At 46.0% G+C, this 25,125-nt stretch overlaps 1 protein-coding gene across 3 annotated transcripts in view; it reads left to right on the top strand.

The window, feature by feature from the left end:
* The window catches only part of CORO2B (coronin 2B), a 99,951-nt gene that overhangs the window by 30,497 nt on the left and 44,329 nt on the right, over nt 1-25,125 (top strand). The gene's annotated exons all lie outside the window — the stretch shown is intronic.

Genomic DNA, 25,125 nt, shown 5'->3' with positions numbered 1-25,125 from the left:
CGACCCCATCCCATGTCCCCAACTAAACAAACTGCACCCCAGGATAGATTTAACCCCTTAGTGACAGAGCCAATGTTGTCCTTAATGACCAGGCCAATTTTTACAATTCTGACCACTGTCACTTTATGAGGTTATAACTCTGGAACGCTTTAACGGATCCCACTGATTCTGAGACTGTTTTTTCGTGACATATTGTACTTCATGATAGTGGTAACATTTATTGATATGACTTGCGTTTATTTATGGAAAAAAAACAGAAATTTTGCAATTTTCAAACTTTTAATTTTTGTGCTTTTAAATCACAGAGATATGTCACACAAAATAGTTAATAAATAACATTTCCCACATGTCCACTTTACATCAACACAATTTTGGCAACAATTTTTTTTTGGTTAGGACGTTATAAGGGTTAAAAGTTGACCGGCGACTTGTCATTTTCCAGCAAAATTTACAAAACCTTTTTTTAGGGACCAGCTCATTTTTTAAAGGGAATCTGTCACCCCAAAAATGGCCTATAAACTATGGCCACCGGCATCAGGGGCTTATCTACAGCATTCTGTAATGCTGTAGATAAGCCCCGATGTAACCTGAAAGGTAAGAAAAGCAGGTTATATTATACTCACCCAGGGGCGGTCCGGGGCCTCCCATCTTCATATGATGACGTCCTCTTCTTGTCTTCCTGCCGCGGCTCATTCACAGGCGTACTTTGTCTGCCCTATTGAGGGCAGAGCAAAGTACTGCAGTGCGCAGGCTGCGGGCCTCTCTAACAGGAGAAAATGGACCACAAAATTTGTTTTGCAATTTCTTCTGAGTACACCAATACCCAGCGTCGGACTGGAGCACCTTGGGCCCACCAGAGAAAATCATTCTTGGGGCCCACTATGTAGCTACATAGAAATAAATACAAGACCACCAATTGTGTAGTAAAACAAGCTACTATCAGGGTATAATATAAGTTAATACACATGTCTTAATTATGTAGCAGGAGTTGGGGTAGGCCCCCTCATAAAACATAAAGTAGCCCCCTCATAGAATATAATGTAGCCCCCCATAGAATATAAGGCAGCCCTTGTATAGTATAATGCAGCCCCCCACAGAATATAATGTAGCCCCCTCAGAGTATAAAGCAACCCCCTCATAAGGTACAATGCAGCCCCCTCATATAGTATACTGTAACCCCCACTCACAGAATATAATGTAGCCCCCGCAGAATATAATGCTGACCTCCTCATAGGGAATAATACAGCCCCCCTCATAGTGTACAATGCAGCCTCCCTCATAGTGTACAATGCAGCCCACCTCATGAGGTACAATGCAGCCAGCATCATAGGGTACAATGTAGCCCTCCTCATAGGGTACAATGCAGCCACCCTTCATAGGGTACAATGCAGCCACCCTTCATAGGGTACAATGCAGCCCCCCTCATAGGGTACAATGCAGCCCCCCTCATAGGGTACAATGCACAACCCCTCATAGGGTACAATGTAGCCTCCCCCTTATAGGGTACAATGCTCCCCCCTCATAGGGTATAATGGAACCAGAACTCACTAATATATATATATTAGTGATGAGCGAGCATACTCATTGCTCGGGTGGTCTCCGAGTATTTGTGACTGCTCGGAGATTTCATTTCTGGTGACACAGCTGCATGATTTACGGCTGTTAGCCAGCCTGAGTACATGTGGGGGTTGCCTGGTTGCTAGGGAATCCCCACATGTATTCAGCCTGTCTAGCAGCCGTAAATCATGCAGCTGCGTCAACAAAAACTAAATCTCCGAGCACTCACAAGTACTCACAGACCAACAGAGCATGATTGGGATCAACGAGTATACACACTCATCACTACTATATATATATATATATATATATATATATATATATATATATATATATATATATATATATATATATATATATATATATATATATATATATATATATATATATATACATACATATATATACACACACAATACTTTCCTCTCGTTCCCATGCTGATTCCGGCTCTTCTCCGGTGTCAGGAGCTGCGCTGCCGTCTGCCTGGCACACAGCGGGTATGCTATTAAGTGACATCATCACGCACTTGCTGTGTCAGCGTCAGAGGGGAATAATGGGAGGGGGAGCATCATCTGACACTCTCTCCTCCTTTATTGCTTTCAATTGTATTGGCATCTATGATGCCGATACAGTTGAATGCGGCACCCACTGGGGGGCGGCGCTGGTACCGGGCATCCCTGACTTACTGCTCCATAGTGGCCACGCGGGCTGGGGGCCCCTGGGAGAGTGGGGGCCTTGGTCTGCGGACCCTGATAGCTAGCAGTGTTAGCTGGCTGCTGATAACAATGCCCGCTATTATAGTGAAATTAATATTCACCCCTCTCCACACCCATGGGGCGTGGGGAATATTCATTTCTTTTTAGCAGCGGGGCCGCAACAGCTGGCTTCTGCCTCCTGTCACCCGCCGTTGCACCACTGGCACCGGGGGCCCCCATAGCAGCTGCGTGGTGTGCCGCTATTAGCGACAAGCCACTGGCTGGGGGCCCTAGGCAGCTGCTGTCCCTGTATGCCAGCAGGTGTCAGTGCCAGGTGTCAGTCACACGGTGCAGAGATGAGTTCACCGCAGTAAAATTCTCACGGTGAAATTCTCCCAGTGAACTTGCCTCTTCACCTTGCGACTTTCTCATGGTGCTAGCGGGGATCTCATCGAGGTCATCGCAGTTCATCCCAGCTGGGAAACGAGCCTCAGTGATGTCACCGCTAGTCACTGAGGCTGCGCTTATAGCAGCTCATTAACCAGTGGTTTTCAGCGTGGACGGCTGCATCTGGGCACCGTCCAGGTTCAAAACTAATTATCCCCCAGACATGGATTATGGCGTGGGACACAACGACGGAGAGGTGAGGGATAGAGTTCTTTTATTATTTTTGGTTTATTACAGGAGAAAGAGAGCTTTGGTGGAATTAGGCGAGGTCGTAAGTATGGTTTAATTGAGATAATTAAAGGAATCTGTGTCATTCTTTCAATTAAAGGACTTTATTCTTGCTGCCTGTGTTTTCTTACAAATTGACAATGGGGTTAGTAATGGGGGTGTCTTATTGACGTCTCTCCATTACTAACCTTGGGGCTTGATGTCACTGGACAATACAAAGGTTACATCAACCCCACAAATATGAACCCCACTTGCCACTGTTACAGGGCAAGTGGAAAGAGCCGGGCAAAGCACAATAATTGGCAAATCTAATAGATGCGCCTTTTCTGGACATCTGCAGGTTTCTATTTTGAGGCTGGGGGGGCCATATCCATGGCCCCTTACCAGCCCCCAGGTGTCTGCTTTAGCTAGGCTGGTTGCCAAAAATGGGGGGGGACCCCACACCATTTTTTTTAATTATTTATTTAAATAATTAAAAAATACAGCTTGGGGACCCCTCTATTCTTGGTAACTAGCCTTGATGAAGCTGACAGCTGAGGGTTGCAGGCCCCAGCTGTGAGCTATGCCTGGCTGGTATCAAAAATAGGGGGGAACCCACGCAGGTTTTTTTTTTAATTATTTATTTACAGCACAGGAGTGGCAGATGAAGACTCCCATCATCCACTCCTGCTCTCACTGTTATTAGCGGAAGCAGGCGTCGGATGATGGGATCAGTTGTCCCATCAGCTGACACGAGTGACCGGAGGTAAACTTTATACCCCCAATCACAGCTGAGCTCTCCCGCTGTTTTTTGGCAGCGTGGGAACCGTGGCTCTCGGACTGGCGGGGAGGATTTCACTGCCGATCAGAAGCAGTGTTTTCCGTGCTGTCATGCATATGACAGCGTGTTAAACCCTGTATTGTCTGGCCCCCCATTCAAGTGAATGGGGTTCGGGTCCACTCTGCTGGATGACAGGCTGCATGGACGCACCATGCAGCCTGCCATCTAGATGTAGCAGAGCCGAGTGTGAGGACACATCCAGCTCTCCTTGACGTTTCTGCAGCAAATACGCTGCAAGAAAATTCATTTGCAGTGCTTTTTCACCATCCATTCAAGTCAATGGGTGAAAAACGCTGAAAAAAGTGACATGCTCTATGTAAAAAAAACGATGCAAAGCACAAAATCCTGATGACAAACAAAACCAATGTGTGTGCATGAGATTTTTGAAATCTCATAGGCTTTGCTGGTACTGAAAAAAATCAGCTGAAAATTAGCATTAAAAAAAACACAGCAAAAAAATGCATCAAAAACGCCCAGTGTGAACCTACCCTAGTAGTGTTTTTTACCTATTGAAAGCAATATGTAGTGCAAACAAACACTGCAAAAATGCAGTAAAAACGCAATGTGTGAACTTACGGTGTTTACTGATCGAGTTAACAGTTTTTAGTTAACAGAGTTGACTTTTTACATTTTTTAAACATCTTTATTTTCAATGGCATATAAGGGGGGTGATTTGAACTTTAAGGTAGTTTTAAAAACTTTTTTTACTTTTCACTGTAAGGCTGGGTTCACATTGCGCTAGAGGCGTATGTTAGACGGACTATGCTACACCGCGGCATAACGTGGTGTAACGCAGTTCGTTAACGCTGCCATTAAGTCCAATGTCAGACGCATCGCTAGCGCACGCCCACAATGGGCGTGCGCTAGCTATGTGCCGTCATTGAGTGACGGACCCTGGGACGCGGGCTGCAGCGTTTCCGGGTCTGTCACTGCTAGCGCAGATAGAGCATCTGCTAGCTCTATCTGCGCTAGCGCGCTGACATACCGGCACTTGTGTTAACAGCAGCCCGTTAACGCATGTGTTGAACGGGATACTGTTAACGCAATGTGAACCTGGCCTTAGTTATTGCCGTTAGGAGACTTAAAGATGCGATTGTCTGATCGCCCGTGCTATATACAGTGATGCCAAAGCATCGCTGTATATTGCAGAAATCAGTCTCCTGTGGGGTTTCACAGGTTCTCCATGACAGGCACAGGGGTCATCAGCTGAATCCTTGCTGTCATGGCAACCCATCGACAACCCGTGATCACATAACAACGGGTGCTCTAATAGGCAAAAGAATAATGCGCACGCATGTCAGTGCCGCATGTTAAATGCCGCTGTCAAAGATTGACAGTGGCATTTAACATGTGCCATATATGTAAGGCGGATGTCGTGAAGGCATCAAATACCTCAGGGCCCCCTTCCCCACTGTGTCACCTAACTTTCTGAGGGCCCTCTTCCACACTAAGTCACCTAATTTCGCAAGGGCCCCGTTCCCCACTGTCAGCTAATTTCCTGAGGGCCCCATTCCCCACTGTCAGCTAATTTCCTGAGGGCCCCCTTTTCCAGAGGTGAAACGGTGGGAGAGGGGGCCCACAGTAAACTAAAAGTGAAACAGTGGGGTCCACAGGAAATTAGGTGACACAGTGGTGGAGGGGGCCCTCAGCAAATTAGAAATTTTCCATGGGGGATCCCCACCTTGTGTCACCTCTAGATTGCATGGGAGCCCCATCCCCTAACTGCCTGAGTGGCTGGAGGACTATGCTGCAGGCTGCCTGCAGGCATCATATAGTTTACTTACAATCACACTGCTGCACTCATCAGAAGTATCCCTCAGCTCCTCTATGATATTGCTGTGTGGCTTAGGAAGGACAGCCAACCAATCGCAGCACAGCTCATTGCCTAAGCTGTGCTGTGAGGTCACACAAAGAAAACTAATGCTGATTGGCTGCATGTCAGCCAATCAGCATTACACCACCTCGGTCCACAGTTTTGAAGAAGAGCCGGAGACACAGGCAAGAAACAGATGCTAGTGAGTGCGTGTGTGTCAGCTGTGCCTGTGACTGTGCTGGCTGAAGTCAGGACGGCACTCTGCACACGCACACACGCTGCACACCGCTGTTTGCACATCTTCAATAGAAGCCGGCAGTGGTAGCAGGTGATGTGAAAGAGCTGCAGCGCAGCTGCCTGCATTTCACATCATTTGTACAGCCTGCTGCCTACTTGCCAGTGCCGGCTATAGAATAAAGTGTGCAGGGTAGTGCAGGCACGAATAACTGAGGCAGGAGCTGGGGTTGGGGGCGGGGCCCACCGGAGGATTCTCCGGTGTCCCGGTGCCCCAGTCCGACCCTGCCAATACCCCATATGTGGGGGAAAGCCACTGTTTGGATGCATGGCAGGGCTCAGAAGGGATGGAGCACCATTTGACTTTTTGAACGCAAAATTGGCTGGAATCAATGGTGGCGCGTTTGGAGACCCCCTGATGTACCTAAACAGTGGAAACCTCCCAATTCTAACTCCAACACACCCCTAATCCCAACCATAACACTAACCACAACTCTAACCCCAACACACCCCTAACCCTAATCCCAACCATAACCCTAACCACATACCTAGCAATAACACACCCCTAACCCTAACTTTATCCCAACCCCTAACCCTAATGGAAAAATGGAATACATTTTTTATTCTATTATTTTAACCTAACTAAGGGGTGATAAAGGGGGGTTTGATTTACTATTTTTTATTATTTTGTCTACTGCGATAGGGTCCATCACAGTGATCGAAATGAACCAATAGGAAAAATTTCCTATTGTTGCCATATGCCAGCCGGCATGTCTCGGCGGGTGCACTGCGCCCACCATTTTCTTCCCAGAAGAAGACGCTGCCGGCATGGGGACTTCCCGTGGGGTTGTATAGACACTGGAGGTACCAGGGAGATGATGAGGTGACCACATTTCTCTCTCCTCTGATGTGCGATCACATCAGAGGAGAGAGAAATTAAATGGGAAATTGGACTTTTTTTTTTCTTTTTTGCGGTTGCCGTTATTCCGTTAATAACGGCGATAGCAACACTATGGTCAGTAAGAACCGACCCGAATCATGTTCTCAGCTACCCCTGGTAGCTGAGATCCCGGAGAAATTCTCTCTCTGGGGGCGTTATACACTTATTTCTCAGCACCGTTAAAAAGCTGCGCAAAGGCATAAGTACCCTTAACTGCCGCCGTTAAAAGGTGTATCGGCGGTCGTTAACAGGTTAAATTGGCCACAGCAGTCTTTATTAGGCTACGTTCACATTTGCGTTGTGCGCCGCAGCGTCGGCGCCGCAACGCACAACGCAAACAAAAACGCAGCAAAACGCATGCACAACGCTGCTTTTTGCGCCGCATGCGTCCTTTTTATCATTGATTTTGGACGCAGCAAAAATGCAACTTGCTGCGTCCTCTGCGCCCGGACGCGGGCGCCGCAGGGACGCATGCGGCGCAAAATGCAAGTGCGACGCATGTCCATGCGCCCCCATGTTAAATATAGGGGCGCATGACGCATGCGGCGACGCTGCGGCGCCCGACGCTGCGGCGCAGACCGCAAATGTGAACGTAGCCATATGCGTGAGTTTTTTGCATTACACTCGTGTGATCCTGGCCTTAGGCCTGTTTCACATGTCAGTGACTCCGGTACTTGTGACAGTTTTCTCACGTACCGGAGACACTGACTCACATAGACACATTAAAATCAATGTGTCTCTGCACATGTCAGCGTGGTTTCACGGACCGTGTGTCCGTTTGAAAAACACGGAGACATGTCAGTGTTCGTGGGAGCGCACGGATCACACGGACCCATTAAAGTCAATGGGTCCATGTAAAACACGCACCGCACACGGATGCTGTCCGTGTGCCGTCCGTGTGCCGTGCAGGAGACAGCGCTACAGTAAGCGCTGTCCCCCCAGCTTGTGGTGCTGAAGCCGCCATTCATTTCTTCTCTCCAGCAGTGTTCGCTGCTCATTAGTGATGAATATGCGGCTCCACCTCCCATAGGGGTGGAGCCGCATATTCATCACTGTAATGAGCGGTACCACGTGACCGCTCATACAGGACAAGCTGCGGCGCTGAGAGGAAGCATCGATGGAGCTGGGTGAGTATTTTATTTCCAGCGGGCGGGCACACAGGGGGTGGGAGGGGGAGGTGACAAGGAACTTGATTTTAAAGACAAAAATAATAAAAAAACATTGATTTTTCATTCCTTCTCTCCAGCGAACGCTGCTGAAGAGAAGGGATGAATGGCGGCTTCAGCACCACGCTGGGGACAGCGCTTACTGTAGCGCTGTCTCCTGCACGGTCCGTGTGGTACTCAGTCGGCACACGGCTACCGCACGTGTGCCACACTGATGTGCCACGTGAGCTCACGGACACGGATAACTCCGGTACCGGAATTATCTGGACGTGTGAGACTGGCCTTACACAGGATGACTCCCTGTGGATACTAGCTAGGCTGGTCTACCTGCTGAGCCAGGTGTCTTGTTTCACCTGCACATGTTGAAGGATGATTGTAATTTGCCATTAAATCCCCCATTTCCTTGACAGCATCTGAATACAGTGAAAACTAGATATGTGGTGCATAGTCATTGAAGAAGTCATTGAGCTTGGGTTGAGGAGGGACATAAATGTTTGAGGGGTGCGAAACGTTTATGTTGGTGGCGAAGGGGGAGAAGGGACATCGAAGTTGGTGGATGTGGTTAGTGGTGGATTGGTGGGGATCCCAACATGGTTCTGGACTCCCCAAGTGGAATCTATTAAGTGATGGCAGTTAGTGAAGTCCCCATGTTAAAGCCTTTAAGGGCCCATGGGTAGTGAACTGTGTTAAGAAAGCCATGTTGGTTAACAGGTGTCTCAAAAGCTGGTGCTAAAACAGCCAGACATAAGAAATTCAGCCTGAGTAGTTGCTTATGCACATGCTGCCTGTCACAGGTCAGGGGCTTCGAGGACCATCTTACAATTTTCATCCATTATACTTGTTGTTTGCTATGATAAAAGAGCAGCCCAAGGTTAAATTATATACAGTACAGACTAAAAGTTTGGACACACCTTCTCATTGAAAGATTTTTCTGTATTTTCATGACTATGAAAATTGTACATTCACACTGAAGGCATCAAAACTATGAATTAACACATGTGGAATTATATACTTAACAAAAACGTGTGAAACAACTGAAATTATGTCTTATGTTCTAGGTTCTTCAAAGTAGCCACCTTTTGCTTTGATGACTGCTTTGCACACTCTTGGCATTCTCTTGATGAGCTTCAAGAGGTAGTCACCGGGAATGGTCTTCCAACAATCTTGAAGGAGTTCCCAGAGATGCTTAGCACTTGTTGGCCCTTTTGCCTTCACTCTGCGGTCCAGCTCACCCCAAACCATCTCGATTGGGTTCAGGTCTGGTGACTGTGGAGGCCAGGTCATCTGGCGTAGCACCCCATCACTCTCCTTCTTGGTCACATAGCCCTTACACAGCCTGGAGGTGTGTTTGGGGTCATTGTCCTGTTGAAAAATAAATGATGGTCCAACTAAACGCAAACCGGATGGAATAGCATGCCGCTGCAAGATGCTGTGGTAGCCATGCTGGTTCAGTATGCCTTCAATTTTGAATAAATCCCCAACAGTGTCACCAGCAAAGCACCCCCACACTATCACACCTCCTCCTCCATGCTTCACGGTGGGAACCAGTCATATAGAGTCCATCCGTTCACCTTTTCTGCGTCGCACAAAGACACGGTGGTTGGAACCAAATATCTAATTTGGACTCATCAGACCAAAGCACAGATTTCCACTGGTCTAATGTCCATTCCTTGTGTTCTTTAGCCCAAACAAGTCTCTTCTGCTTGTTGCCTGTTCTTAGCAGTGGTTTCCTAGCAGCTATTTTACCATGAAAGCCTGCTGCACAAAGTCTCCTGTTAAGGCCGGAGTCACACTAGACCGTAATATGGACGAATGCAATGCGATAAAAAATCGCATAGCACTCGGCCCAATGTTAATCTATGGGGCAGCTCCTATTATCCGTTGCTTTCTCAGCCGTATTCAGGATCCGAGTGAAATCGCAGCATGCTGCGATTGTCAGCGTATCTCAGCTGAGAATCGCCAATGCAAGTCTATGCGTGCGAGAAAAAATCGGATTACATACGGACCGTCAGTGTGACTTGCGAGAAATACGCACCGGTGTTCTATAGCAAAGCCGGCAATTCAGTGCGGTGTACAGTAAAATCACACTGACAGGTTAGAATAGAACAGATAAAATGAATGTCTACACATAGTATAGGTGTATGTATGTATGTATACATACATACATACATACATACATACATACATACATACATACATACATACATACATACATACATACATACATACATACATCTATATTTCTCTATCCCCATGATGGCACCACGGAGAGAGGGGTTCGCCCCCAGGGACAGGAAACCTACAGGTTAAAAAGGGCGTACCTCTCTCCCACATCAGTTGGTTTCCTGTCCCTGACGGGGAACCTACAGCACGTACCTGAAGGATTCTTCGTGGGATTCCAGGGGCTGGTGCAGTCGACTTCTTGACAGGGGGCGCCCTGTTACGGCTGGATCAAGTGGTTTTTTCCCCTTTTTTTTTTTTCTCCCTTTCCTGAAGCACCACCACAGGGGTCGGCGGGCCTCATGGGTGAGTGGGGGGAAGGCAGTGAAAGGATCAAGTCTGCCTTCCTCGGAAAAAAAAAAAAGAAAAAAAAGGGGGGTATGAAGGAGCGGGTGACGGCGGTCACCGAAGGGCTCTACACAAATAACATGGAGGTAGCGGGGGCTATCTTTCCATAAGCCCAGGTAAAGATCGGGGGACACCCGTGGGCAGAGACAACGGAACGCTGGTATACGCTCGCCGGCGCCATTACCGCAAAGCGCCGACAACAGAGCGCTAGTGCGCGCGCGCGCCGGCACCCCAGCGCTTACATTCCCTCATGTGAGGCCGGCGAACTAGGGAACCGGAAGTTGGGCGGGCGCATGCGCAGACCGTCACTTCCGGCGTCGCCGGCACAATACAATAAAAGAACGCCCAGTAAACGGGAAAGTGTGGCAAATTTCAAACTCCAGTGCACCAGACAGTGCGGAGGCCACTATGAGCGAAAACGAGCAGCAGGTTATGCAGGAAGCTGTCCAGCGATCTCCTGAGCAGGCACAAGTGCAGCGGCGTCTGCACTTACAGCATCAGCGCAAAGGAAACACTCCCTCTGTACAGCGCAGTAGCAGCGGACGATCAGAGTCTCAACGCACTCGGGGGTCTGCAAAAACCACACGGCCAGCGACGGTTCCAGCGGATACAGTTCCTAGGCCCGAGACGGTATCTCTGATCCACAGGGGGTGAGTGATCTACGTGAAAGTGCTGAGTTTAATGGGGTTACTCTTTTTTCCTAGGGGAGAAAAAGTACAGGCAAAACTAAGCACAGGGAATGTGCCATATGTTCAGACGAGCTGCCTTCCTCCTGGGAGAAGAGACTGTGCAGCGGTTGTATAAAAAAGACGATTCAGGAGGAAACCCCATCATTTGCCTCAGAATTAAAGTCATTGATAAAAAGCCAGGTGGAAAGTGCCATTAAAGGCATTAAAACCACAAAGAAAAAACTTAAAAAAAGTCCTCAGTTCCCTGAGTCTAGTGCGGACGAGTCAGAAAGCGAGTTATCCGACTCAAATGATTCGTCAGCCTCGGACACCTCTTCAGTATCCTCAGAGGGGGGGCGCAGTTGCTTCCCTATCGAGGAAACAGACGCTTTAGTAAAAGCGGTCAGAGCAACAATGGGGCTAGTAGATGAGCGACCTAAAAGAACAGCGCAGGACATAATGTTCAGCGGTCTGGAACAAAAGAAAAGAAGAGCATTTCCAGTAAATGAGAAAATTCACTCTCTAATTAAGAGAGAATGGAAAAAGCCAGACAAGAAAGCTCTCCTGACCCCCAAGAGGAAATACCCTTTCGATGACCCAGCCTGCTCGTCCTGGAGTAAGGCACCAAAGTTAGATGTGGCCATAGCAAAGGCCTCAAAAAAGTTTGCCCTGCCATTTGAGGACATGGGTACCTTAAAAGACCCGATGGACAAAAAAGCCGAGATTTTCTTAAAAAACTCCTGGGAAGCGGCAGGAGGCGGACTGAAACCAGCTGTCGCGGCCACTTGCACGGCCCGCGCGCTAATGGTGTGGCTCGAGCACTTGGATTCCCAATTAAATGAGAAAATCTCAAGAGACACAATTCAAAAATCGGTGTCCGTAATGAAAGGTGCAGCAGCCTTCTTGGCTGATGCATCGGTAGATTCGGCCAGACTAGCAGCCAGGTCTGCCGCCTTCTCAAACGCCGCAAGACGTGCCCTGTGGCTAAAATGTTGGCCAGGGGACCTTCAAACAAAAACGAGACTGTGTTCAATACCCTGCGAAGGCGAATTCTTGTTCGGCGCAACGCTAGATGATATCCTCGATAAGGCTGAGGACAAGAAAAAATCTTTCCCTGGTTTCCCCAACCAGTCTTACAGACATTCCTTTCGGAATAAAAAATTTATGCGAAGTAAACCGCCGAAAGGAAACAAAGAAACATGGGAGGACAAAAGAAACAAAAGCAGAGGCTTCCTATTCAATAAACCCACTCCCGATAATAAGAAAACTCAATGAAGGTGTCCCCCAGGTTGGTGGGAGACTAACCGGGTTTCTTCCAGCCTGGGAAAAAATTTCAAGCAGTCCCTGGATACTAGGCATAGTACGAGAAGGGCTCAAACTAAAATTCCGCGTTCCTCCCAACAACCTCTTTATGGTGACACCGCAGAGACAGTCACAAGAACAGTCGGCTCTCCAGGAAGAAATTCTAAGCCTAATCCAGAAGGAAGTCTTACGAGAAGTCCCACACCAGGAAAGAGGCATAGGCTTCTACTCCCCCCTCTTCCTCCGAAGGAAGCCAGACGGATCATACAGGACGATAATAAATCTCAAAAATTTAAACAGTTTTCTCGAGATCCCACACTTCAAAATGGAGACAATAAAATCTTGTGTAAAAATACTCTTTCCCAGGTGTTTCATGACTGTTCTAGACTTACGAGATGCGTACTATCATGTACCGATCCACAAGGATCATCAAAAGTACCTCCGGCTAGCAGTGAATATCCAGGGGGAGGTGAAACATTATCAGTTTCGGGCCCTACCGTTCGGGTTAGCTATCGCACCCCGGGTATTCACGAAAATAATGTCCGAAGTGATGGCTCATATACGGGAACAGAATATCCTGATAGTTCCCTACCTGGACGACCTCCTTGTAGCAGGAACATCATTCCATCACTGCAAACAGCAGTTGGATTTGGTTATGACTTCTCTGTCAAGCCTAGGTTGGCTATTGAACCTTACCAAATCCAAAGTAGTCCCATCCCAGGTACAGGAGTACTTAGGGATAGTCCTCGACTCAACCACACAAGTGTGCTATCTTCCTCAGGGGAAGATTCAAAGAATGACACAGGCTGCGGTGCAGTTGTCAACATCCCCAGTCACCACTCAGAAAAGCTATGTCCCTGCTGGGCTCCATGACAGCCTGTATCCCGGCCGTACAGTGGGCACAGTGTCATACCCGGGACTTACAATGGGAGACTTTAAGTTCAAGCCTGTGTCTGGGAGGAAATTTAGACGGGCAATTAAGTATATCACCAACTACGATACACTCCCTAGCGTGGTGGGCGGACCCAATAAATTTTACCAAAGGGGTCCCTTGGGCACTACCGACGGAGAAAATCCTAACGACGGATGCAAGCCCCTGGGGGTGGGGAGCTCATGTAGACGGTCAGGTGGCACAAGGGAACTGGAGCAAAAATCAAGAGCTAACCTCATCAAACATGAAAGAACTGCTAGCGGTAAAACTCGCCCTAACACGCTTTCTAAAACTCCTCCGCTCCCACCACGTAAAAGTCTTCTCAGACAATCAGGTAGTGGTGGCATACCTAAACCACCAAGGGGGTACCAGGTCGCAAACACTGATGGAAGAAACCCGATCCATCTTTTATATAGCAGAGCACAATCTGAAGTCCCTAACAGCCCTTTACATAAAGGGCTCGGAAAATCAGACCGCAGACTTCCTCAGCAGAACACGCTTGAAACAGGGGGAGTGGGAGCTGAAACAGTCGGTGTTCAACCAGATAGTGAAGCGTTGGGGAGAGCCAGAAATAGACCTATTCGCGGACAATCAAAACCGGAAAGTAAGAAAGTTCTGCTCAATCGATCCCCGGGGAGGCCCAGTAGCTCTGGACGCTCTTACAATCCCCTGGAACTATCGTCTCGCCTACGCGTTCCCTCCAATATCCCTCATTCCCCTAGTCCTGAGGAAAATTCGGGAGGAGGGGGCAACAGTGATATTAATAGCTCCATTCTGGCCTCGCAGAATATGGTTTTCTTGGTTGAGGAAGATGTCCATAGACAGCCCGTGGGTTCTACCAGACACGCAAAATCTGTTATCCCAGGGCCCAGTGTGTCACCCCAGTGTGAAAAGCCTACATATGACAGCTTGGCTTTTGAAAGGAAGCTATTAAGCAACAAGGGGTTTTCATCCAAGCTGGTATCCACATTACTACAGAGTAGGAAACTCGTAACCACCAAAATATATGGTAAAGTGTGGAAAAAATTCATGTCTGTATCGGGGGCTGACCCAGCTGGGGAAATCCCAATAGAAAAAATTCTCGAGTTCCTGCAAAAGGGTTTGGAAAAAGGTTTAGCTACAAGTACTCTAAAGGTTCAGGTAGCAGCCTTGGGAGCGCTGTATAATTATGATCTAGCCAGAAACCGATGGATCATGAGATTCATCAAAGCCTCGGCTAGATCAAGGCCTGTCCCTTTGCATAATGCCCCTCCATGGGACCTAAACCTTGTTTTAAATGCGCTAACCAAATCTCCTTTTGAACCCCTGGCAGACGCACCTCTAAAGATCCTGTCTTTAAAAACCACACTCCTAGTGGCCCTAACCTCAGCCCGTCGCGTTAGTGACATACAAGCATTGTCCGCGTGCCCTCCCTTCACTCAAATTCTAGAAGACAGAGTCATTCTGAAAACAGACCCGGCTTACCTCCCTAAAATTGCGTCACAATTTCACAGGACACAAGAGATCTCCCTGCCCTCATTCTGTCCCAACCCCAAAAATGAAGGGGAAAAAACATTACATACCCTTGATGTTAAAAGGTGCCTACTCCAATACTTGTCAGCCACTAGGGAGTGCAGGAAGGATAGGGCTCTGTTTGTCTGCTTCCAGGGTCCACGGAAGGGACAAAAAGCGTCAAAAGCTACGTTAGCGAGGTGGATAAGAGATGCCATCGCCCTATCCTACTCATCCAGCGGGGCGGCCATCCCGGAGAATATAAAAGCGCACTCGACCAGAGCAGTGGCATCATCCTGGGCGGAGAGAGCTGGCGCTTCAATACAACAGATATGTAGAGCGGCCACTTGGTCTTCCCAGTCTACATTTTTCAAACACTACCGCTTAGACTTGACCTCCTCTGATCTCACCTTTGGTCGAAGGGTTCTAGAGGCAGTGGTCCCTCCCTAAAAGTTACAATCTATGCAAATCTCTCCGTGGTGCCATCATGGGGATAGAGAAAATTGTAGTTACTTACCGATAACGGTATTTCTCTGATCCCATGATGGCACCCGTATATTCCCTCCCTTTTCACACACAGGTGTGCACGTGATAATAATATTGATAATTAATTTAGTCACGGTGCCTCTGTTAAGTTAAATTGTTAAGCTTAATTTGTGTAAATATTAAGTTGCAGCTGAAGTTCTGTATAAGGCTCTGTAAACCAACTGATGTGGGAGAGAGGTACGCCCTTTTTAACCTGTAGGTTTCCTGTCCCTGGGGGCGAACCCCTCTCTCCGTGGTGCCATCATGGGATCAGAGAAATACCGTTATCGGTAAGTAACTACAATTTTCATATAGCGCTAGATAGCAGAAAAGCCGGTAATTCAATTGCCGGCTTTTGCCATCTCCTTCCCAAACCCGAGAGGATATGAGACATGGTTCACATACAGTTAACCATTTCATATCCCTTATTTTTTTACTTATTCCTCACTACTAATGTTAGTAGTGTGTGTGTCTGTGTGTGCAAAATTTGGGGGCTCTAGCTGTTAAAATAAAGGGTTAAATCACGGAAAAAAATGGCGTGGGCTCCCGCACAATTTTCTCCGCCAGAGTGGGAAAGCCAGTGACTGAGGGCAGATATTAATAGCCTAGAGAGGGACCATGGTTATTGGGCCTCCCCTGGCTAAAAACATCTGACCCCAGCCACCCCAGAAAAGGCACATCTGTAAGATGCGCCTATTCTGGCACTTAGCCTCTCTCTTCCCACTCCCATGTAGTGGTGAAATATGGGGTAATAAAGGGTTAATATCACCTTGCTATTGTAAGTTGACATTAAGCATGGTTAATAATGGAGAGGTGTCAATAAGACACCTATCCATTATTAATCCAATATTAATAAAGGGTTAAAAAAAACACACACATTAGGAAAAAAGTATTTTAATGAAATTAAGACACATGGTGTTGTAATAGTTTATTAAACGCTCAATCCAATGGAAGACCCTTGTAACCTGAAACAAAGTTAAAATAAAAAAACAACAATATCCCATACCTCTCCAGCGTTACAGTCAAGTCCCACAATGTAAATCCATCAGAAGGGGTTAAATAATTTTATAAGCAGAAGCTCTGCTAATGCAGCCGCCCCTGCCTGTAAAAACTGGGGAATGAATGGGAAGCAGGGGATCGTAGCTACCTAGACTTGTGGTGCTGCGCCCCCTGCTGGCATAACCTCATATGAACTCGAGCGTGGGAATTTTTCTGAATATTTTCTCACGCTCGAGTTCATATGAGTTTATGCCAGCAGGGGGCGCAGCACCACAAGTCTAGGTAGCTACGATCCCCTGCTTTCCTTTCACATGGGCCAATAAACCACCTTTATTTTTTCTATTGGAGTGCTGCCTTCATTTTTCTGGATTATAGCATGAGGCTTGGTATATACCTGGAAGGATTTTTTGCACCCTTTGCTTTCTTTAGGTGCTGCTTTTTGAGATATATATATATATATATATATATTATAGCCATGGATCTGTTCTGTCTATTTTGCAAGCCGGCGAGAAAATCTTGCCATACGGATGACACTCGGATTATTTTTAGAGAAAAAATCGCATTGAATACGGATCACTGGTCAGGAAATTTTCTGCGTATCTCAGCCATCAAAAACGGACCGTATTTTTATACGTTGTGTGTGACTCCGGCCTAACAGTTGTTGTAGAGATGTGTCTGCTGCTAGAACTCTGTTTGGCATTTATCTGGTCTCTAATCTGAGCTGCTGTTAACCTGCAACTTCTGAGGCTGGTGACTCAGATAAACTTATCCTCAGAAGCAGAGGTGACTCTTGGTCTTCCTTTCCTGGGCGCTTGATGGTTTTTGCCACTGCACTTGGGGACAAGTTCAAAGTTTGCCCAATTTTTCAGACTGACTGACCTTCATTTCTTAAAGTAATGATGGCCGCTCGTTTTTCTTTACTTAGCTGCTTTTTTTTTGCCATAATACTCATTCTAACAGTCTATTCAGTAGGACAATCAGCTGTGTATCCACCAAAATTATTAGTCAAGAAATCCCACTTATTAAACCTGACAGAGCACACCTGGGAAGTGAAAACCATTCCCGGTGACTACCTCTTGAAGCTCCTCAAGAGAATGCCAAGAGTGTGCAAAGCAGTCATCAAAGGAAAAGGTGGCTACTTTGAAGAACCTAGAACATAAGACATAATTTCAGTTGTTTCACACTTTTTTGTTAACTATATAATTCCACATGTGTTAATTCATAGTTTTGATGCCTTCAGTGTGAATGTACAATTTTCATAGTCCTGAAAATACAGAAAAATCGTTAAATGAGAAGGTGTGTCCAAACTTTTGGTCCGTACTGTATATGATTTAAGCTTGGGCTGCTCTTTTATCATAATAAACAACAAGTATAATGGATGAAAATTGTAAGATGGTCCTCGAAGCCCCTGACCTTTGACAGGCAGCATGTGCATAAGCAACTACTCAGGCTGAATTTCTTATGTCTGGCTGTTTTAGCACCAGCTCAGAGACACCTGTTAGCCAACAATTATGTCTTATATTCAAGTACAGTGGCAAAAACCATCAAGTGCTACAAAGAAACTGGCTCACATGAGGACCGCCCCAGGAAAGGAAGACCAAGAGTCACCTCTGCTTCTGAGGATAAGTTTATCCGAGTCACCAGCCTCAGAAATCGCAGGTTAACAGCAGCTCAGATTAGAGACCAGGTCAATGCCACAGAGTTCCCAGTGACTACCTCTTGAAGCTCATCAAGAGAATGCCAAGAGTGTGCAAAGCAGTCATCAAAGCAAAAGGTGGCTACTTTGAAGAACCTAGAATATAAGACATAATTTCAGTTGTTTCACACGTTTTTGTTAAGTATATAATTCCACATGTGTTAATTCATAGTTTTGATGCCTTCAGTGTGAATGTACAATTTTCAGTCATGAAAATACAGAAAAATCTTTAAATGAAGTGTGTCCAAACTCTTGGTCTGTACTGTATGCCATGACCCTTAAGACCTAAACCCGAAATACACAGCGCCCCACTACCTAGTCCCAAACCTGATGCGCCATTTCATGCAACTAGCAGGGATACTCCTCCATGTGCCCCCCCAGACTCCAAATCTGCGTCTAATTTCCATCACCCTTGGTTTTGAGGGTTCTCAACTAGCTGCCTGGGTCCTGTGTCTCCAGCAGCTGCAGATCTGGAAGCCTTCTGGCGTTGCACCTTGTCTGGTACTGTGGAAGGGCTTCTCTGTGCTTTAGCTGAGCCCCGACTGCACATCCACAATGTTGCTGTTGGAGGCTGGGCAAGCAGGCTGCTGCCCGAATACATCCTGGCGCTAGGGAGCTGCGTTGTAGGTACTGGGAGCAAGAACTTCTATATTGATGTGGGCGAGGTCAGTTTGCTGCTGCCCAAAAATCTCCTAGCGCTGGCAAGCCCCGGGACTAGCGCTGAATGTCAGCGTAGCCATGCCGGGCCTCTGACCTTTCCCTGCGCCTGCGCACTGCAGTACTTTGCTCTGCCCTCAACAGGGCAGACAAAGTACGCCTGCGCAGGAGCCACAGCGTGAAGACCAGAAGAGGACGTCATCTGATGAAGATAGGAGGCGCCGGACCAGCAGCGGTAACGCCCCTGGGTGAGTATAATCTAACCTCTTTTTCTCATCTTTCAGGATACATCGGGGGCTTATCTACAGCATTACAGAATGCTGTAGATAAGCCCCTGATGCCGGTGGGCTTACCTCACCCCCGATTTTGGGGGTGACAGGTTCCCTTTAAGGAAAAAAAAAGGAAATCCCACTTTCAGTGACTGCTGTTTTGTTTTTTTTCCCCATGATGTGCTTAAAATGTAGTATATGACAAAAATGTGCGATAGCATAAGGCGAGGTCTTACTATTTGTGGGGGATCCTTCATTCTGCTGAGCAAATCATTGTGTTTTTCACATCACAAAAAGAAAGACCAGTCCGGCTGCTGGAGGCCTGATGAGGAAGGAAACAAGCGTGAGTCTGACAGTGAAGAATGGTGTATTAAATGGAGTGAAGAAGTACTGCCTAAATATAGAGTGGTCTGTAAATTTTAATGGTTGTAGCATTTTTTGTACAGGGTCATCTTACAGCAGAATGTCAAACGGGAAATGGTTAATGTTTTGTGTCGGTGGGAGATGCTACAAAGAGGACCATTCATTGTAAGGAAAATTGTAGGACGAGGAGTAACAGGAGGGCAAGGGGCAATAGACAGTGAAGCTTTTGTCACCCCTTACCCTGCGGCACAGTGAATTCTTGAATATGCCTGGGATACAGACCAAGCTTTCATTTAGGGCATTCAGGGTCAGCACTAAGCTGACCTTGAGCCACATGCTTGAATATCATACATCACCCTGTAATATGGAGTCATATATTTATATCACACCAGCACATGTAATGTACATTTATTGCAGCAAATGAGGAAATTGAGCGCCTCACTCTATGCCCACAAATAGCAAAATGAAAGTGGGAAAATATTCTACTCCCTCCAAAAGAATAGCAGCTCAGTAATCTCAAAAAAAAAAAGTTATCTAAATACAACAAATTGGAAAGGACAAAGTGACTATTTACCTAATTGTTCCACAACTAACAAGCAACCCCATGCCCTCCCATACACGTTAGACTAAAGTTGGCTAAACCCACCAATAGTGGGTTTGGCTGAGCGTCTGTGTGTGGGGGCCTCCCGAATCTCTCCTGACAGATTATGTTGGGGGAGATACAGTGGGGAAAATAAGTATTTGATCCCTTGCTCATTTTGTAAGTTTGCCCACTGACAAAGATATGAACAGACTATAATTTTAAGGATAAGTTAATTTTAACATTGAGAGATAGAATATCAAAAATGAAATCCAGAAAATCACATTGTATAAATTTTATATACCGTAAATTTACTTGCATTTTGCATTGAGAAATAAGTATTTGATCCCTTTAACAAACAATACTTAATATTTGGTGGCAAACCCCTTGTTGGCAAGCACAGCAGTTAGACTTTTTTTTGTAGTTGATGATGAGGTTTGTGCACACGTCGGGAGGAATTTTGGTCCACTCCTCTTTGCAGATCATCTCTAAATCATTAAGATTTTGAGGCTGTCGCTTGGCAAATCGGAGCTTCAACTCCCTTCTTAAGTTTTCTATGGGATTAAGATCTGGAGACTCGCTAGGCTACTCCATGACCTTAATGTGCTTCTTTTTGAGCCACTCCTTTGTTGCCTTGGCTGTATGTTGTGGGTCTTTGTCTTGCTGGAAGACCCAGCCACAACCCATTTGTAATGTCCTAGCGGAGGGAAGGAGGTTGTCACTCAGGATTTTACAGTACATGGCTCCATCCATTCTCCCATTGATGTGGTGAAGTAGTCCTGTGCTCTTAGCAGAGAAACACCCCGAAAACATGTTTCCACTTCCATGCTGGACAGTAGGGACAATGTTATTTGGGTCATAGGCAGCATTTCTCTTCCTCCAAACACGGCGAGTTGCGTTAATGCCAAAGACCTCAATTTTTGTCTCATCTGACCACAGCCCCTTCTCCCAATCACTCACAGAATCATCCAGGTGTTCATTATCAAACTTCAGATGGACCTCCACATGTGCCTTCTTAATGGGAACCTGTCACCCCCAAAATCGAAGGTGAGATAAGCCCCCTATGTATCGTGAAACATGAGAAAAAGAGGTTAGATTATACTCACCTGGGTGGGCGGTCCAATCCGATGGACGTCGCGGTCCGGTCCGGGGCCTCCCATCTTCATAGGATGACGTCCTCTTCTTGTCTTCACGCTGCGGCTCTGACGCAGGCGTGCTTTGTCTTCCCTGTTGAGGGCAGAGCAAAGTACTGCAGTGCGCTTGCGCCGGGCCTTTCTGACCTTTCCCGGCACCTGCGCACTGCAGTACTTTGCAAAGTACACCTGTGTCGGAGCCGCAGCGTGAAGACAAGAAGAGGACATCATCGTAAGAAGATGGGAGGCCCCGGACCGACGCCCATCGGACCGGACCTCAGCGAGACTGCCCCTGGGTGAGTATAATATAACATCTTTTTCTCATCTTTCAGGATACATCGGGGGCTTACCTACAGCATTACAGAATGCTGTAGATAAGCCCCTGATGCCGGTGGGCTTAGCTCCCCTTTGATTTTGGGGGTGACAGGCTTGAGATCATTAACAAGTTCCCCCGTGTAGTTTTAGGCTGATCTCTCACCTTCCTCATGATCAAGGATACCCTACGAGGTGAGATTTTGATGTCGATTGACAGTCATTTTGTATTTTTTCAATTTTCTTACTGTTGCACCAACAGTTGTTTCCTTCTCACCAGTATCTTACATATGGTTTTGTAGCCCATTCCAGGTTTGTGCAGGTCTATGACTTTGTCCCAGACATCCTTATAAAACTCTTTGGTCTTGCCCATGTTGTAGAGGTTAGAGTCTGGCTGATTAATTGAGCCTGTGGACAGGAGTCTTTTATAAAGGTGACTATGTAAGACAGCTGTCTGTAATATAGGTAACTAGTTGATTAGGAGTGTCTAACTGGTCTGTAGGTGCCAGAACTCTTTAATAGTTCGTAGGGGATCAAATACTTATTTTCATTGCAAAATGCAAATAAATTTATATTTATACAATGTGATTTTCTGGATTTTATTTTTGATATTCTATCTCTCAATGTTAAAAATAACCTACACTTAAAATTATAGACTGTTCATGTCTTTGTCAGTGGGCAAACTTACAAAATCAACAAGGGATCAAATACTTATTTCCCCTACTGTATGGGTCAGGAAGAATAAAAAATGTATCACTTGTCAATTTTGTTATTCATAGGGGTCTTTCAGCAGCTTACTCCATTCTCTCTTGAAAACACATGAACATTAAGCCAACAGCTTTTTAACTTGAGAGGGCCTTTATTACCATACCTAAAGTTCCCTTTGTGTAGAAGTGGGATATATAGATACATGAGCTTTTGACAGCAAACTCCTTGACCCTGCCATGAACATGCACGCCCTACTCAAGGGTGTAATTACCGTATTTCAATTAGAAGTGGAGAAGAAGCTGCTTCCAGAAACCTCTTTCAGTGATTTACATTCTGGAAGGACATCTTAACATCTTCTGGCAGGAATAAGACATCTTAAAATCAAACATGCCTAAATCTTCTTTTCCTCAATCTTTATTGGGTGGTCTACATATTAAGTGACTGTACAAATCTGCAAATTTTTATTTGTGTGCTGTCAGCTTTACTCCCGGAAATCTTATCTTTATCCCTTCTCCTTTTACATTAATTTTCTTTTGTTAACACCTTTCTGTCCAATCTGGGCACCTCAGGCTAGGTTCCCATGACCAGCATCGGACTGGAGCACCTTGGGCCCACCACAGAAAATCATTCTTCGGGCCCACTATGTAGCTACATAGAAATAAATGCAAGACCACCAATGGTGCGATAAAACACGCTAATATCAGGGTATAATGTAAAGTCGAACATGTCTTAATGATATAGCAGGGGTTGGGGTAGCCCCGTCATAGAGTATAAAGCAGCCCCCTCATAGGGTATAGTGCAGCCCTCCTAATATAGTATAAAGCAGACCCCCCATAGAATATGATGCAGCCCCTTCATAGGGTATAATGCAGCTCCCATAGAATATAATGCAGCCCCCCATAGAATATAATTTAGCCCCCCCATAGAATGTAATGCAGCCTCCTCATAAAGAATAATGCTGTATCCTCATAGGATATAATGCAGCCCCCCCCCCATATAATACAATGTAGCCCTCCTTATATAGTACTAGATTGTGGCCCGATTCTAACGCATCGGTATTCTAAAATATGCATGTCCCCGTAGTATATGGACAATGATGATTCCAGAATTCGCGGCAGACTGTGCCCGTCGTTGATTGGTCAAGGCAACCTTTATGACATCATCGTCGCCATGGCAACCATTATGACATCTACGTCGATACTGTGCCCATCGCTGATTGGTCGAGGCCTAGCGGCCTCGACCAATCAGAGACGCGGGATTTCCAGGACAGACAGACGGAAAAACCCTTAGACAATTATATATATAGATAATGCAGCATCCATCATAGGGTATAATGCACCCCCCCCAAGAAAATAATGTAGGCCACTCATAAAAAATAATGCAGTCCCCATCATAGAATGTAATGCAGCCCCCTCATAGAATATAACGTAGCCCCCCTCATAATGCCGCACCACCCACATAATGCAGTCCCTGTAGAATATAATGCAGCCTCCCTCATAGGGTATAATGTAGCCCCCCATAGAATATAATGTAGCCCCCTCATAGGGTATAATGCAGCCCCCCCCATAGAATATAATATAGCCCCTCATAGGGTATAATGAGGCACCCTCATATAGTATAATGCAGCCCCAGATAGAATATAATGTAGCCCCCTCCACTCCATAGAATATAATGTGCCTCTATTAGCAACACGCCACTGACTGATAGCCCCATGGGGCAGTGGGGGCCCTAGGCAGCTGCCAGACCTGTATACCAGCAGATGTCAGTGCATGGGCCCACCGGCGAATCATCTGGTTCTTTGGTGGGCCAGTTTGATCCTGCTCATGACTGATTTCTCCACATCCTGGAAAAATGGTCCGATTATTTTCATCAGAGTTTGATCAGAGTGTCATCAGTTTTTCAGCCCCACAGAATATCATAGATATGAGTGCTGTCTGTGAAAACCACAGACAGAACTCGCATTAGAAAATCAGTCATGTGCCTCTATGGAAATTATTGATCAATCCTTTGTCTACTGTTCACCAATCTATGAATCAGATTGTTTTACTAAATGTTCTATTAGGCACGAAGAGGACGCTTTCATGTTACTTCCAGTATGGGAGCAATAAGACGGCGTGCAGTAAGAGACTCCATTGTTCGGTTACACTTTGACTGTGATTTGCTGCATTACTTAGACACAGTGCGTGGAAGAAAGTGGTTGCATTTTTAGGATAATCAAATTAATTATAGATGACAAAAACTTTAAAAAGGTAGCAGCTTTTATAAATAGATGCAAAAAAAATGCTTGTTCAATTCGATGCCCTAGTCTTTTGGATTTGGAGGGCCCTTTGCTTAGAGTAATACAAGTATACAAGTACCTATCAATATAGGGAGATCTTGTTGACCTCAAGTACTGAGATCCTATTAGAAACCTTTGCATATACAAGTGATACTCACAAAAATTAGACTATCATCAAAAAGTTTATTTCAGTTCTTTAATACAAAAAGAGAAACTCATATATTATATAGAGTCAATACAAACAGAGTGATCTATTTCAAGTAGTTATTTCTGTTAATGTTGATGATTATGGCTTACAGCCAATGAAAACCCAAAAGTCATTATCTCAGTAAATTAGAATATTTTATAACACCAGCTTGAAAAATTATTTTAAAATCCAAAATGTTGGCCTACTGAAATGTATGTTCAGTAAATGCACTCAATTCTTGGTCGGGGCTCCTTTTGTATCAATTACTGCATTAATGCGACGTGGCATGGAGGCGATCAGCCTGTGGCACTGCTGAGGTGTTATGGAAGCCCAGGTTGCTTTCATAGCAGCCTTCAGCTTGTCTGCATTGTTGGGTCTGGTGTCTCATCTTCTTCACAACACTCCATAGATTCTATATGGGGTTAAGGTCAGGCGTGTTTGCTGGCCAATCAAGCACAGTGATACTGTTGTTTTTAAAGCAGGTATTGGTGCTTTTGACAGTGTGGACAGGTGCCAGGTCCTGCTGGAGAATGAAATTTCCATCTCCAAAAAGCTTGT

This window comes from Ranitomeya variabilis, chromosome 5 (assembly GCF_051348905.1).
Source record: "Ranitomeya variabilis isolate aRanVar5 chromosome 5, aRanVar5.hap1, whole genome shotgun sequence".
NCBI lineage: Eukaryota > Metazoa > Chordata > Amphibia > Anura > Dendrobatidae > Ranitomeya > Ranitomeya variabilis.
The sequence above is the reverse complement of the archived record's forward strand: the minus strand, read 5'-3'. Positions and strand labels throughout refer to the sequence as shown.